This window comes from Mercenaria mercenaria, chromosome 6 (assembly GCF_021730395.1).
Source record: "Mercenaria mercenaria strain notata chromosome 6, MADL_Memer_1, whole genome shotgun sequence".
Taxonomy (NCBI): Eukaryota; Metazoa; Mollusca; class Bivalvia; order Venerida; family Veneridae; genus Mercenaria; species Mercenaria mercenaria.
In genome coordinates, this window is record NC_069366.1 from 61566799 (window position 1) to 61584612 (window position 17814).

The window sequence follows — 17814 nt, forward strand, 5'->3', positions numbered from 1 at the left end:
TTTTAACAGAAACAAGCATATTAGAATAGGTGATAATGCCCACAATAAGTAATGTATCTGTCAAAACACTTGTAATATTGCCTGTAAGAAGTAATTAATATACTGTTGTAAAAAGTAATATGTCATTTTCTTTACTAGTAAAAAGCCACAGACTTCTTTAAGAAGTACTACTTAATTAAAATCCTTGGTAGATAAGACATCTAAAACATTGTGTCATTTGAATTTTGCAATGTTATGAAGAAAATATTTTGGTTTTTACATTATGTCATCTTAAGATTTTTGTTTGTAAATCTGAACCAACTTAGATGAGTTTTGGTGTCTTACATTTTCTTAAGCATTGTATCTAGATTTCTTACATTATAGAATACATTATTTGACAAAACCGTGTTTCTACCAGTTAAGTGTATGTCGCAATTAATTGTAATTCTAATTTAGATATATACAAGCTTTGCTGTAGGAAAATCAAAGTAAAATTGCAAGGTAACTGTAGTTTTTAGCTCGACTATTCGAAGAATAAGTAGAGCTATCCTACTCACCACGGCGTCGGCGTCACACCCTGGTTAAGTTTTTCGTACCAGTCCACATTTTGACAAAGTCTTTTGAGATAAAGCTTTGAAACTTTCAACACTTGTTTACCATCACCATGTCCAGTTATAGGCAAGAGTACATAACTCTGTCAAGCATTATGACTGAGTTATGGCCCCTTTTGACTTAGAAATCTTGGTTAAGTTTTTCGTATCAGTTCGTATTTTGACAAAGTCTTTTGAGATAAAGCTTTGAAACTTTCAACACTTGTTTACAATCACCGTGTCCAGTTGTAGGCAAGAGTACATAACTCCATCAAGCATTTTGGTTGAATTATTGCCCCTTTTTGACTTAAAAATCTTGGTTAAGTTTTTCGTACCAGTCTACATTTTGACAAAGTCTTTTGAGATAAAGCTTTGAAACTTTCAACACTTGTTTACCATCACCATGTCAAGTTGTAGACAAGAGTACATAACTCCATCAAGCATTTTGGCTGAATTATGGCCCCTTCTGACTTAGAAATGTTGATTAAGTTTTTCGTACCAGTTTATATTTTGTGTAAAGTGTTTGATAAATGGCTTTGAAACTTTTATATCTTGTTCAGTATTTTAGTCTCTAACAATAGGCAAGAGTACATAACTCTGTCATCTTTTTTGGCTGAATTATGGCCCTTTTTGAACTTTGAAATTGGTTCTGTTTTCGTATATGTGCATGTTTTGTCAAGACTATTTGACATATGGCTTTTAAACTTTAAACACTTGTTTATCATTATGATTTCCAACTGTAGGCAAGAGTACAGAACTCTGACAACTATTTTGGCTGAATTATGGCCCTTTTTGGACTTTGAAATTTTTGCCAAAACTATTTGAACTGTTGCTTTGAAACTTTTAACACTAGTATATCAACACGATTTCCATCTGTAGGCAAGTGTACATAATTCTGTCAACTATTTTGACTGAATTATGACCCTTTTTGGACTTGGAAATTAGTAAAAATTTTCATACAAGTCCATATTTTGCCTAACATATAACTTAATAACATATTTGCCATCATGGGCACACATTGCCATTTAGTGCAAGACTAATTGAAATCCACAAATCAGGGAACATTTTTTGCTTAATCCATTTTTTCTTTTGTCTGAAAATCTATAGAAATATTTTGACCCCATTCTTCAATCAATTCTTCGAATAGTCGAGCGCGCTGTCATCCGACAGCTCTTGTTTTGGAGAGAATATCGAAAGATGTTACTTTTTTCTATTTCTTATTTTTAAACTCGGCCTCATGTGCTATCTACATTTTCTTAATATGAAACAAAAAAATCATACTATATCCATAGCAAAGAAATATTTATGTCACAGGGTGTAATAATACACTACTCTGGCGTAGGTTTGATGTTCATTTACTTGTACTCCATAATTAATTGGCCTAAAACACATATATAAACATATATTAGACAAACTTAAAAGATAGCTAAAACAATACCATGTAGCACATAGATATTCAGTCAATGCGGATCAGATATAACATACAGTACATAAAATATATATTAATACATTAGATAAATTCTTACCACAGCGTCTGTATAAATTATTTCAATGGAAATTGAAATAAAGTAATTACAACTGTAGTTTTTCTCTTCTTAGATTATATGTCTTTCTCATAAGAGTGGACTAGAGAAAGTGCAGGATTGAAAAGGAGATGTGTGCGCAGAAAAGACTGTTAATCAAGAAGAATATATTTCTTTCTCTCATTCTAACTCCCATACAAAAACATGAAATGTACAAAACAATCAGACATGTACAATACAATAGACTGACTGACAGGTGTTCACCAATACTGCTTCAGTGCACTTTGGCAATTTCCGCCACTGGCATACATTGACGAGTATCACCGATTCAATACTGGAAGATAAACACTAACGATTAAAAACAACCAAATCCCATTTAACATTCTCCCCTGGTAGGAGAAAATGGCTCCTGACATTTCACTACTAGATTCAAACTACAAATATTCTAAACACTACTCCAATACATTACTACAATGTTAAACTGTTAACTAATCCACCCGCTCAGCTCAGTAGGTAAGAGCGTTGGTCTATGGATCGCGGGGTTGTGAGTTTGATCCTCGGGTGGGGCATATGTTCTCCATGACTATTTGATAAACGACATTGTGTCTGAAATCATTAGTCCTCCACCTCTGATTCATGTGGGGAAGTTGGCATTTACTTGCGGGGAACAGGTTTGTACTGGTACAGAATCCAGGAACACTGGTTAGTTTAACTGCCCGCAGTTACATGACTGAAATACTGTTGAAAAACGGCGTTAAACCCAAAATAAACAAATAAACTGCTAACTAAGAAATAAGTTACACTACATAATTGCTATCCAACTACATAACTCAAGATTCAGCGAATTTTAAAATTACCAACTCTTGTCAATATTTCAAATCGAAACTGTTTGAAATAAAATATCATGACAAATTTTACTGCAAGTGAATTAATTTTGAACTGAACGTATTGCGGAATATTTTTCGAAAAGACTTCTGGTAGTGTTTCACTGTGTTGAAAACAAAATTAAGGTTAAATGTATTCTTTCAATCTAGTTAAACAAAGTTAATGAAACATCATAAGGTAGAAATTCAATACCAATAGAGATGAGCTGAAATTAAAAACAATAATTTCAAATTGATGATGAAGTACAATTAAGCTGAAATTAAAGGTACATGTCCTAATTTTGCATATTAAAGGCATATCACCCAATTTGCACGTTAAAGGTACATCACCAATTTAAGCTCATTAAAGATTTATCACCATATTTAGTACATTAAAGGTATATAACCAAATTCAGTACATTAAAGGTGTATCATCAACTCTGCAAAATTTAAAGGTACTTCATCACATATATGAAATAACAAAATTGATATACAGGAACAAAAATAAGTTAAAATATCAAAGGATTGCCTTGTAAGACTGAAATCATGAAAGCAATGACAATAATGTAATATAAAATAATTTAAAAATGACACTTTCTGTACTCAATGCTCTACTCAACTTTAGTAGTTACTGAATTATCTGAAATTACACTCAGAAATAATATAAATTACTTCCTGAAATAAATTCATGTTTAATCTGATATATATATATACAATCCTGTAATGAAAAATACGATCAGAAAATATTCTAAAACACTTCAGATATTTTCAATTTCACAAATATGTCAATATTTCATCTGTGACATTCTCCCCTGACTACTAAAATCTGTATAAAAAATTAACTCATTGTTAGGGGAAATTGTCAACATATGCAGAAATGGGTCTAACCCATTCTCCGTACCATTTTGGCATTCTTCTCTGTCTCTGAGGCCTTCCTGGGCTCAATGGGACACTATTAATACCTGTAACAGAAGACTTGTTAGTACCATTGGAACTATATGAAGAAACATTGTTTCTTGAGCTATTGGCCTGGGAACTATCTGAAAATAAGGATAAGAATTATCCAGTGAAATATATTGCCTACAAGAATGTAAGATGACATTCCATTTCCACTGGTTGAAGATTGACCCTCACAAACAACATGTGGATTGTTGTTTGGCTGCTTCGGTCTCTTGATATGTACCAAGGCTTGGGTACTAGTCTTCGGTGTGGTGGAACATATCTTGAGATCTGGACTGCACTCTCGGTGCTGCTGTCCGAATCAGACTCTTGCTCTGGCGTTGTTCCCTTGATGTTTTCTTCATTTTTCTGCTCATCTTTACTGCTCTTTCTGGGTTTTGTAGTAGGTCTTTTTGGTGTGGTTTCTCTCTGTGTCTCCCCGCAAGTGTACGGGATAGACATCAGGGGAAGTAGTAGATTCCTGTGTAGAGTTTTCTCTCTCCCCTTTCCTGTTTCCTTCTTTAGTCTGTACACAGGAATGTCTTCGTTTGGGATGCCTATTATGATGTATGGTTCTTTTTAGCTCACCTGAGCACAAAGTGCTCAAAGGTCAGCTTTAGTGATCGCCCTGTGTCCGTCATCATCCATCAGTCGTCCGTCGTCAACAATTTGACTGTTAACACTCTAGAGGTCAAAATTTTGGCCCAAATTTAATGAAACTTGGTAAGAATGTTACCCTCAATAAAATCTTAAACGAGTTCGATATTGGGTCATCTGGGGTCAAAAACTAGGTCACCAGGTCAAATCAAAGGAAAAGCTTGTTTACACTTTAGAGGTCACAATTTTGGCCCAATCTTAATGAAACTTGGTCAGAATGTTGCCCTCAATAAAATCTTGGACGAGTTCAATATTGGGTCATCTGGGGTCAAAAACTAGGTCACCAGGTCATCAAAGGAAGAGCTTGTTAACACTCTACAGGTCACATTTTTCGCCCAGTCTTAATGAAACTTGGTCAGAATGTTACTCTCATTTAAATGTTTGACGAGTTCAGTATTGTGTCATTGGGGTCAAAAACCAGGTCACCAGGTCAAATCAGAGGAAAAGCTTGTTAACACTCTAGAGGTCACAATTTGGGCCAAATCTTAATGAAACTTGGTCAGAATGTTACCCTCAATAAAGTCTTGGATAAGTTCGATATTTGGTCATCCAGGGTAAAAAAACTAGGTCACCAGGTCAAGTCATAGGAAAAACTTGTTAACACTGTAAAGGCCAGATTTATGACTGTATCTTCATGAAACTTGTTCACAATGTTAATCTTGTTGATCTCAAGGTCCAGTTTGAATCTGGGTCATGTAGGATCAAAAACTAGGTCACCAGGTCAAGTCAAAGGAAAAGCTAGTTTACACTCTAGAGGCCACATTTATGACCATGTCTTAATGAAACCTTGGTCAAAATGTTAATCTTCATGTTCTATAAGTCAAGTTCAAATCTGGGTCAGGTGGGGTCAAAAACTAGGTCACTAGGTCAAATCAGAGGAAAAGCTTGTTAACACTCCAGAGGCCACATTTGAAATACATAAAAAAAACAACATATTATCCATCAATTCATATAGAATAAATAAGTAACTTACCCTTAGGAAGGACATATTTCAAGGAGGATTCACTTTGAAAAATGTGATGCAACTTTGTAAACAAAGGATTCCGGAAGTGCTCTTCAGGAAGTAAATACTTGAGATTTTCGGATTGCACCGGTAATAGGTAACCACCAGTAATAAGTGATGTGGGGATAACTCAATAAATCAACACTGTAAAGTTTAAAAAAATACCCAAAAATTTTCAAAAATGCCTTAAGACGCTGTGTGATTCAAAAAATACCTTGTCAAAAATAAAAACATATAAAAATACCTTAAATCACACTAAATATCACACACTGTCTCTAATACTATTGAAAAATTCACACTTTGCGAACTTTTCAACTCTCAAAAGTACATTACAAAAGCACTTAAATTGTCCTAAGTACAAAAATATGTACTTATGATCACAAAAATAATATACACACAAATAAAAAAATGTTTACACTATTGATTTACCTAATAATTTAAGTCACACACTGTCCTTTCTCCAAACATGAATTCCAAGAAATTCCGGTTTGTAAACATTCCCATGGTAATCACCCTTGAACTGTATATCAAGGTCAAAATTTCACTATGGAACGCTTGTTCCAACATAATTATATCCTCATCCAGCTCGCATGTACAAAACTACAGAACGTTTTGCTAGCTAGCTTTTCACTTTCAATTTACTGATGCATCAGAATTTCAGTTAACATGATTGTGAGATTTGGAATCCTATGAATTTCAATTTCACAGTTTTCAAGATATCCATGATATCTGTTTAGCGTCGTTCTCGTAACACCCTAGGGATCTACCATCTCCTCAGCTTATACACAAAATAAGAGGTTATACTTCAACAGAATAATTTCCAAGGGAATGAAACAAGTTTAGACTGGGGCACAAAAACTAGCTTTGGTGCAGTAACTGATGCTGAGAGTTGAGCGAAAAAAATTTGTGATTTCTGACACAAGGGTTGCACATGTAAACATAACAGTCCTTACAGTATCTAGCAGCTTCCAGTTCTTTTCAAAACGTGGAAAGTCATAAAATGTTTCATGTCCGCCCTCTAATGTTCTAGAAAAATCTCCGGTAGCCAGAGGGAATTATCTGGTGACATATGTTTGCTTTTGAGTGTGTTAGTTTAAGTAAAACATAATTTTGCTATATATTTTATTGTACCCCGGACAACAAAGTTGTAAGGAGGGTGGTATACTGGTTTCAGGTTGTCTGTCTGTCTGTCCGTCTGTAGACACAATCTTGTGCGCACCATCTCTCCTCATCCCCTTGACACAGTTTAATGAAACTTCACACAAGTGATCAGTAACAACAGTAGTTGTGCATGGGGCATGTTAGGTTCTTTCAGAGAAAAAAAATTGCAGAGTTACGGGACTTTGTTTTTTGTTACTATACTATATACATAGACACAGTCATGTTAGGTTCAACGACAAAAATTGCAGAGTCATGGGACTTTGTTTCTTGTTAACATATATGTACATACAGTCTGCATATGCAATCTTGTGCGCGCCTAATCTTCCGAACCCTTGCACACAAGTGTGATCAGTACCAACCCTAGTTGTCCATGGTGCATGTTACGTTCCTTTAGATAAATATTCTGCATAGTTATAGGACTTTGTTTTTTGTTACTGTACTATATACATACAGTCCGCATAATTATGCAATCTTGTGTGCGTCAAATTGCAATGTACTGTGTCAGTGCATGCGGGGGGTACATTCACCTTTAGTGATAGCTCTAGTTGATTCTAATATGCCCTTTATTTAAAACAGAAGATAAAATATAGCAGCGCTCTGAAATGGTGGCAACAAAAACATTGGCGTCCTTGCCTGGTATCAGGACTTAATTTTAGTGCAAGCGCGTTTTAACAGAAACTAGCATATTAGAATAGGTGATAATGCCCACAATAAGTAATGTATCTGTCAAAACACTTGTAATGTTGCCTATAAGAAGTAATTAATATACTGTTGTAAAAAGTAATATGTCATTTTCTTTACTAGTAAAAAGCCACAGACTTCTTTAAGAAGTACTACTTAATTAAAATCCTTGGTAAATAAGACATCTAAAACATTGTGTCATTTGAATTTTGCAATGTTATGAAGGAAATATTTTGGTTTTTTAGCCCACATGTCACAAAGTGACAAGGTGAGCTTTTGTGATCAAGCAGCGTCCGTCCATGCGTAAACTTTTGCTTGTGACTACTTTAGAGGTCACATTTTTCATGGGATCTTTATGAAAGTTGGTCAGAATGTTCATCTTGATGATATCTAGGTCAAGTTTGAAACTCGGTCAGGTGCGGTTCAAAACTAGGTCAGTAGGTCTAAAAAATAGAAAAATCTTGTGACCTCTCTAGAGCCATACTTCCCAATGGATCTTCATGAAAGTTAGTCAGAATGTTCACCTGTGAAATTGGGTCCGTGCCATCAAAAACTAGGTCAGTATGTCAAATAATAAAAAAACCTTGTGACCTCTCTAGAGGCCATATTTTTCATGGAATCTGTATGAAAGTTGGTCTGAATGTTCATCTTGATGATATCTAGGTCAAGTTTGAAACTGATTCACATGCCATCAAAAACTAGGTCAGTAGGTCAAATAAACAAAAAACCTTGTGACCTTTCTAGAGGTCATATTTTTCATAGGATCTGTATGAAAGTTGGTCTGAATGTTCATCTTGATGATATCTAGGTCAGGTTCGAAACTGGGTCAACAGCAGCAAAACTATGTCAGTAGGTCTAAAAATAGAAAAACCTTTTGACCTCTCTAGAGGCCATATTTTTCAATGGATCTTCATGAAAATTGGTCTGAATGTTCACCTTGATGATATCTAGATAAAGTTCGAAACTGTGTCACATGCGGTCAAAACCTAGGTCAGTAGGTATAAAAATTACAGGCCTCCTAGTGAAACCTTTAAAACCTTTAAAAACCTTTAATTTCAGAGCAAACCTTTAAAACCTTTAAATCTTCTGGAAAAAACCTTTAAAACGGCCAAATAGCCTGTAATTTTCACTCAGAACCTATATTTTTGTTCAGACTGCTTGTCGTGCCAGTTTAAAGCAAGTAATGGTTATACTACTGTATTTCTTCCCCCCTTTTAAGTGTTGTTATTAGGATACTGCTTGTGTATCTTTCATCTTGAGTTTTTCAGAATGCTGTTGTGTTCACCAGACCACGTACATGTAGATGTTTTTAGTAAATACCTATATATACTATTTGTTTTCAACGAGAATTCCGACAAAAATAGCCTTTATATTTTACACTAAAAGGCCTTTATTTCCATAGATTGGAGCCTTATAAAAACCTTTATTTTTGTTCAGGCCTGCTAGGAGGCCTGAAAAAAAGAAAAACCTTCTGACCTCTCTAGAGGCCATATTTTTCATGAGATCTTCATGAAAATTGGTGAGAATTCACCTAGATGATACCTAGGTCAAGTTCAAAACTGGGTCACATGCCTTCAAAAACAAGGTCATTAGGTCAAATAATAGAAAAACCTTGTAACCTCTCTAGAGGCCATATTTTTCATTGGTCAGAATTTTTATCTTGATGATATCTAGGTCAAGCTTAAAACTGGGTCACATGAGCTCAAAAACTAGGTCACTATGTCAAAAAAATAGAAAAGATGATGTCATACTCAGTTCAAAACTGGGTCATGTTGGGACAGGTGAGCGATTCAGGGCCATCATGGTCCTTTTGTTACATTATGTCATCTTAAGTGTTGAGCGGAAATTTGTTATGATTTCTTATACAAATTTTGCACATGTAAACTAAACAATTTTTACAGTATCTAGCAGCTTCCACGTGCTTTCCGTCTTTTTCACATTGCGAACATGGAAAGTCATAAAACGTTTCATGTCCGCCCTCTAATGTTGTAGAAAAATCTCCGGTAGCCAGAGTGAATTATCTGGTGACATATGTTTGTTTTTGAGTGTGAACGTTTAAGTAAAACATAATTTGCTATACATTTTATTGATTCTAATATATCCTTTATTTAAAACAGAAGATAAGATATAGCACCTTTCTTTCTTGGTGGCAACAAAAACATTGGTATCCTTGCTCGGTAACACGACTTAATTTTAGTGCAAGCGCGTTTTAACAGAAACAAGCATATTAGAATAGGTGATAATGCCCACAATAAGTAATGTATCTGTCAAAACACTTGTAATATTGCCTGTAAGAAGTAATTAATATACTGTTGTAAAAAGTAATATGTCATTTTCTTTACTAGTAAAAAGCCACAGACTTCTTTAAGAAGTACTACTTAATTAAAATCCTTGGTAAATAAGACATCTAAAACATTGTGTCATTTGAATTTTGCAATGTTATGAAGGAAATATTTTGGTTTTTTAGCTCACGTGTCACAAAATGACAAGGTGAGCTTTTGTGATCAAGCAGTGTCCGTCCATGCATAAACTTTTGCTTGTGACCACTGTAGAGGTCACATTTTTCATGGGATCTCTATGAAAGTTGGTCAGAATGTTCATTTTGATGATATCTAGGTCAAGTTTGAAACTCGGTCAGGTGCGGTTCAAAACTAGGTCAGTAGGTCTAAAAAATAGAAAAATCTTGTGACCTCTCTAGAAGCCATACTTCTCAATGAATCTTCATGAAAGTTAGTCAGAATGTTCACCTTGATGATATCTATGTCAAGTTTGAAACTGGGTCACATGCCTTCAAAAATTAGGTCAGTATGTCAAATAATAAAATAACCTTGTGACCTCTCTAGAGGCCATATTTTTCATGGGATCGTATGAAAGTTGGTCTTAATGTTCATCTTGATGATATCTAGGTCAAGTTTGAAACTGATTCACATGCCATCAAAAACTAGGTCAAATAAACAAAAAACCTTGTGACCTTTCTAGAGGTCATATTTTTCATAGGATCTGTATGAAAGTTGGTCTGAATATTCATCTTAATGATATTTAGGTCAAGTTTGAAACTGGGTCAACTGCAGCAAAACTATGTCAGTAGGTCTAAAAATAGAAAAACCTTTTGAGCTCTCTAGAGGCCATATTTTTCAATGGATCTTCATGAAAATTGGTCTGAATGTTCACCTTGATGATATCTAGGTAAAGTTCGAAACTGTGTCACATGCGGTCAAAACCTAGGTCAGTAGGTGTAAAAAGGAGAAAAAACTTCTGACCTCTCTAGAGGCCATATTTTTCATGAGATCTTCATGAAATTTGGTGAGAATTCACCTAGAAGATATCTAGGTCAAGTTCAAAACTGGGTCACATGCCTTCAAAAACAAGGTCATTAGGTCAAATAATCGAAAAACCTTGTAACCTCTCTAGAGGCCATATTTTTCATTGGTTAGAATTTTTATCTTGATGCTATCTAGGTCAAGCTTAAAACTGGGTCACATAAGCTCAAAAACTAGGTCACTATGTCAAAAAAATAGAAAAAATACTCAGTTCAAAACTGGGTCATGTTGGGACAGGTGAGCAATTCAGGGCCATCATGGTCCTTTTGTTACATTATGTCATTTAGTGTTGAGCGGAAATTTGTTATGATTTCTTACACAAATTTTGCACATGTAAACGAAATAATCTTTACAATATCTAGCAGTTTCCACGTGTTTTCCATTTACTTCACATTGCGAACATGGAAAGTCATAAAACACCTCATGTCCGCCCTCTAATGTTGTAGAAAAATCTCCGGTAGCCAAGTGAATTATTTGGTGACATATGTTTGTTTTTGAGTGTGTTAGTTTAAGTAAAACATAATTTTGCTATACATTTTATTGATTCTAATATACCCTTTATTTAAAACAGAAGATAAGATATATCACCTTTCTTTCTTGGTGGCAACAAAAACATTGGCGTCCTTGCCCGGTAACAGGACTTAATTTTAGTGCAAGCGTGTTTTAACAGAAACAAGCATATTAGAATAGGTGATAATGCCCACAATAAGTAATGTATCTGTCAAACCACTTGTAATATTGCCTGTAAGAAGTAATTAATATACTGTTGTAAAAAGTAATATGTCATTTTTAGCTCTTCTGATTTTTTGAAGAAAAAAAATGATGAGTTATTGTCATCACTTGAGCGGTTGTCGGCGTCGGCGTTGCCTGGTTAAGTTTTATGTTTAGGTCAGCTTTTCTCCTAAACTATCAAAGCTATTGCTTTGAAACTTGGAATACTTGTTCACCATCATAAGCTGACCCTGTATAGCAGGAAACATAACTCCATCTTGCTTTTTGCAAGATTTATGGCCCCTTTTGTACTTAGAAAATATCTGTTTCTTGGTTAAGTTTTATGTTTAGGTCACGTTTTCTCCTAAACTATCAAAGCTATTGCTTTGAAACTTGGAATACTTGTTCACCATCATAAGCAGACCCTGTACATCAAGAAACATAACTCCATCTTGCTTTTTGCAAGAATTATTGCTCCTTTTAGACTTAGAAAATCAGTTTTCTTGGTTAAGTTTTATGTTTAGGTCAGCTTTTATCCTAAACTATCAAAGCTATTGCTTTAAAACTTGCAACACTTGTTCACCATCATAAGCTGACCCTGTACAGCAAGAAACATAACTCCATCCTGCTTTTTGCAAGATTTATGGCCCCTTTTGGACTTAGAAAATATCAGATTTCTTGGTTAAGTTTTATGTTTAGGTCAACCTTTTCTCTTAAAATATCAAAGCTATTGCTTTAAAACTTGCAACTCTTGTTCACCATCATAAGCTGACCCTGTACAGCAAGCAACATAACTCCATCCTGCTTTTTGCAATAATTATTGCCCCTTTTGGACTTAGAAAAATCATTTTCTTGGTTGAATATTATGTTTAAGTCAACTTTTCTCATAAACTATCAAAGCTATTGCTTTAAAACTTGCAACAGTTTTTCACCATCATAAGTGGACACTGCACATCAAGAAACATAACTCTATCCTGCTTTTTGCAAGAATGATGGCCCTTTTTAGACTTAGAAAATCATGGGTAGGACAATATTTCTATTATACAAAAAAAATCAGATGAGCGTCAGCACCCGCAAGGCGGTGCTCTTGTCTTTACTAGTAAAGAGCCGCAGACCTCTTTAAGAAGTACTACTTAATTAAAATCCTATGTAAATCTTATGTAGATAAGACATCTAAAACATTGCGTCATTTGAATTTTGCAATGTTATGATGAAATATTTTGGTGTTTACATTATGTTATCTTAAGATTTTATGTGTAAATCTGAACCAGCTTAGATGAGGTGTCTTACAATTTCTTAAGCATTGTATCTAGATTTCTCACATTATAGAATACATTATATGACAACTCTGTGTTTCTACCAGTTAAATGTATGTCTCAGTTAATTGTAATTCTAATTCAGATATACACAAACTTTGCACTAGGAAAATCAAAATAAAACTGCAAGGTAAAATTGCAAGGTGCAAGGTAACTAGTTTTTTTGTAGAGAATATTGAAAGATGTTACTTTTTAGCTCCACTATTCGTAGAATGGGGGGGCTATACTACTCGCCCCAGCGTCAGCGTGACCCTTCTTTGTTAAAGTTTTTTGGCAACCTTTGTTTTTAGCCCACCATCATCAGATGGTGGGCTATTAAAATCACTCTGCGTCCGTGGTCCGTCCGTCATTCCGTCCGTCCGTCCGTTAACAATTTCTCGTTATCGCATCTCCTCAGAAACTACTGGGGGGATTTTGACCAAACTTTGTCAGAATGATGTATTGGTACCCTAGTTGTGTCCCCCTGAAAATCAGACTGGTTCAACAATTTATGAGTGAGTTATGGCCCTTTGTTTATTTTTATAATTTATATAGATTTATATAGGGAAAAACTTTGAAAACCTTCTTGTCCAAAACCACAGAGCCTAGGGCTTTGATATTTGGTATGAAGCATCATCTAGTGGTCCTCTACCAAGATGATTCAAATTATTTCTCTGGGGTCAAATATGGCCCCGCCCTGGGGGTCACATGGTTTATATAGACTTATATAGGGAAAAACTTTGAATAACCTCTTGTCCAAAACCACAGGGCCTAGGGCTTTGATATTTTGTATGTGACATCATCTGGTGGTCTTCAACTAAGATTGTTCAAATTATACCCCTAGGGTCAAATATGGCCCCGCCCTGGGGGTCATATGGTTTACATAGACTTATATAGGGAAAAACTTTGAAAATCTTCTTGTCCAAACCACAAAGCCTAGGGCTTTGATACTTGTAATGTAGCATCATCTAGTGGTTCTCTACCAAGTTTGTTCAAATTATCCTCCTAGGGTTAAATATGGCCCCGCCCCGGGGGTCACATGGTTCATATAGACTTATATAGGGAAAAGCTTTTAAAATGTTCTTGTCAGTAACTACAACATTCAAACTTGGACCACATGTATATTTTTAGTGGCAAGATGAACCTTGACATGAGTTGACCTTGATTTTGACCTAGTGACCCACTTTCACATTTCTGTAGCTACAGCCTTCAAATTTGGACTACATGCATAATTTTATGCACTGGAAAAAACTTTGACCTTTATTTTGACCTAGTGACCTACTTTCACATTTTTGAAGGTACAGGCATCAAATTTGGACCATATGCATAGTTTCGTGTTTCAAAATGAAATTTGACATTGATTTTGACCTAGTGACCTACTTTCACATTTCTCAAGCTACAGCCTTCAAATTTGGACTACATGCATAGTTTTGTGTACCGAAAAAAACTTTGACCTTGACATTGACCTAGTGACCTACTTTCACATTTTTGAAGGTACAGGCTTCAAATTTGGACCACTTGCATAGTTTTGTATTCTGAAATAAAATTTGACCTTGATTTTGACCTAGTGACCTACTTTTACATTTCTCAAGCTACAGCCTTCAAATTTGGACCACTTGCATAGTTTTGTGTACTGAAATGACCTTTGACCTTTACATTGACCTAGTGACCTACATTCACATTTTTAAGGTACAGCCTTCAAATTTGGACTACCTGCATAGTTTTGTGTACTGAAACAAACTTTGACCTTTACATTGACCTAGTGACCTACTTTCACATTTTTGAAGGTACAGGCTTCAAATTTTGACCGCATGCATAGTTTTGTATTCCGAAGTAAAATTTGACCTGGATTTTGACCTAGTGACCTACTTTTACATTTCTCAAACTCAACCTTCAAATTTGGAACACTTGCATAGTTTTATGTACCGAAAGGAACTTTGACCTTAAGATTGACCTAGTGACCTTTTTTCACATTTCTGTAGCTACAGGCTTCAAATTTAGGACCACATGCATAGTTTTGTATACCGAAACAAACTTTGACCTTGACATTGACCTAGTGACCTACTTTCACATTTTTGAAGGTACAGACTTCAAATTTGGACCCCTGCATAGATTTGTGTTGTGTATGGAAATGAAATTTGACCTTGAGCTAGTCAATAAGTCTTGAAATTTGGAACACTCAAAAATGGCACATTGGTGGGCGCCAAGATCACTCTGTGATCTCTTGTTCTGTCATATCTTTGTTACTATTGCTTATATCTTACTGTAACTTCACATAAACATTGTCCAGTATACAAACAATATATGTGTAGGGCCTGAGCCCATTATACCCAAGGTCAAGGTCACCAAGGTCTTATACTTAGGTTGTTTTTAAGGTTAAAGTTTTTCGGCAACCTTTGTTTTTTCTGTCGTATCTTTGTTGCTGTTGCTTATATCTTACTGTAACTTCACATAAACATTGTCCAGTATACAGACAATATATGTGTAGGGGCTGAGCCCATTATACCCAAGGTCAAGGTCACCAAGGTCTTATACTTAGGATATTTTTAAGGTTAAAGTTTTTCGGCAACCTTTGTTTTTATTTCGTATCTTTGTTACTATTGCTTATATCTTACTGTAACTTTATGTAAACATTGTCCAGCATACAAACAAAGAATTTTCAGAGACTGGGCCCATTATACCCAAGGTTAAGGTCACCATGGTCTTATACTTAGGTTATTTTTAAGGTTAAAGTTTTTCGGCAACCATTGTTTTTCTGTCATATCTTTGTTACTTTTGCTTATATCATACTGTAAGTTCACATACACATTGTCCAGCATACAAACAAAGTATGTGCATGGGCTGGGCCCATTATACCCAAGGTCAAGGTTACCAAGAAGTTATACTTTGAATTATTTTCTTGTAAAATTTTTACAAGAGCTTCGTTTATAGACATATCTTTGGTACTTTAAAAGTAATGACTTGAAATGAAAAATATTTGTTTATAATCATCTGCATGTGTGGCTACATAACCCATAACTCTAATTGTGTTTTTGACAGAATTATGCCCCTTTTGTACTTAAAACTTTTTTGCAGTCTTTGCTTTCTGGATATAACTTTAATGCAATATAAGATAAAGACTTGAAACTTAAAATGTATCTTTATCATCATCATCTGCATGTTTGGTAACAATCCCCTTAACTCTGATTTGTATTTTTGACCGAATTATGCCCCTTTTAAACTTGAATTTTTTTGGACATAACTTTGGTACTATATAAGATAATGACTTGAAACTCAAAATATGTCTTTATCATTATCATCTGCATGTGTTGTAACAATCCTATAAATTCAGATTTGTGTACTTGATGGAATTATTCCCCTTGGTGTGTCTTCATTTTGATGTAGGTCTCTTATTCAGACATATATTCAGTCAAATCCCCGAATAGTGGAGCACGCTACAGACAGCTCTTGTTTCTATTTCTTATTTTTTTTAAACTTTGCCTCATGTGCTATCTACATTTTCTTAATATTTATGTCACAGGGTGTAATAATACACTACTCTGGCGTAGGTTCGATGTTCATTTATTTGTACTCCATAATTAATTGGCCTAAAACATATATATATAAACATATAAACATATATTAGACAAACGTAAAAGACAGCTAAAACAACATAATATTGCACATAGATATTCAATCAACACGGATCAAATATAAAATACAGTACATAAATAATATATCAATACATTAGGTAAATTTTTACCACAGCGTCTGTATAAATTATTTCAATGGAAATTGAAATAAAGGAAATGCAGCTGTAGTTTTTCTCTTCTTAGATAATATGTCTTACTCGTACGAGTGGACTAGAGGAAGTGCGGGATTGGAAAGGAGATGTGTGCGCAGAAAAGACTGTTAATCAAGAAGAATATATTTCTTTCTCTCATTCTTACTCCCATACAAAAACATGAAACGTACAAAATGATTAGACATGTACAATACAATAGACTGACTGACAAGTGTTCACCAACTACACTGCTTCAGTGCACTTTTGCAATTTCCGCCACTGGCATATATTGACGAGTATCACCTATTCAATACCAGAAGATAAACACTAACGAATAAAACCAACCAAATCCGATTATGATGCATGTGCGAAGGTTAAGTGTTAAAATTATGGAACGCCACATCGGACATTACAATTAAACTATACTAAATGTTTGACCAGTGACATTTGCTTTCTTCATACCTGTTTACATTGAATATTAAAATCTTTTAGTAACTGTATTTTATGTTTTTGTTTATGGTAAAAGAGTTTTGCCTCTACACTAACATGTAAAAGTTACAAATTGTATTTTTAGCTCACCTGAGCACAAATTGCTCATAGTGAGCTATGGTGAGCTATTGTGATCATGCTGTGTCCGTCGTGTGTGCGTCCATCAAGTCGTCCATCCATCATCAACAATTGTGTTTAAACCACATCTCCTCCAAAACCACTGAATGGATTTTGATGAAACTTGGCCTGGATGTTCCTTGGGTGGTCCTCTACCATTAAAGTTGTTTAAATAGTTTCACTTGATTGCACACAGAGCTTAAAATAGAAAAATCTTCAGACGACATCTCTTACTTAACCGATGGGGCGATTTTGAAATACAAATGGTCCTTATGTTACCCTCTTCTAATATTGTTCAAATTATACCGATATGTAAAAATGGTCGCCAGGGGGCATGGTCACTTTACCCTATATGTATTTAGTGGATAATTAAAAAAGTCTTATGTGAAACTACTGGCCCAATTTTAAAACATTTTTATACAAAATTTATGGTCCTTGTGTGACTCTCGACCAAGATTGTTGAAATTTTGATTGTCAAAAATCATGGCCTCCAGAGGGTGTTGTCATTTTCCCCTACATGTATATAGTGAAAAATTAAAAAATCTTCTTGTGTGAAACTGCTGGCCCAATTTTAAAATAATTTCACACAAATTGTCCTTGTGTGACCTTCTTCGATTTTTTTTTTGATTCGTCAAAACACATGGCAGCCAGAGGGTGTGATCACTTTTCATCAACAATTTCTTTAAACAACATCTCCTCCAAACCCACTGAATGGATTTTGAT

At 34.9% G+C, this 17814-nt stretch overlaps 1 long non-coding RNA gene across 1 annotated transcript; it reads left to right on the plus strand.

Moving 5' to 3' along the window:
• Positions 1–8768: 8768 nt before the first annotated feature.
• On the plus strand, positions 8769–16985 carry LOC128557788 (uncharacterized). The gene is made up of 2 exons (XR_008371390.1): positions 8769–10341; positions 10894–16985. It is a non-coding gene; the product is annotated as an uncharacterized LOC128557788 (long non-coding RNA).
• The last annotated feature ends 829 nt before the right edge of the window (positions 16986–17814 follow it).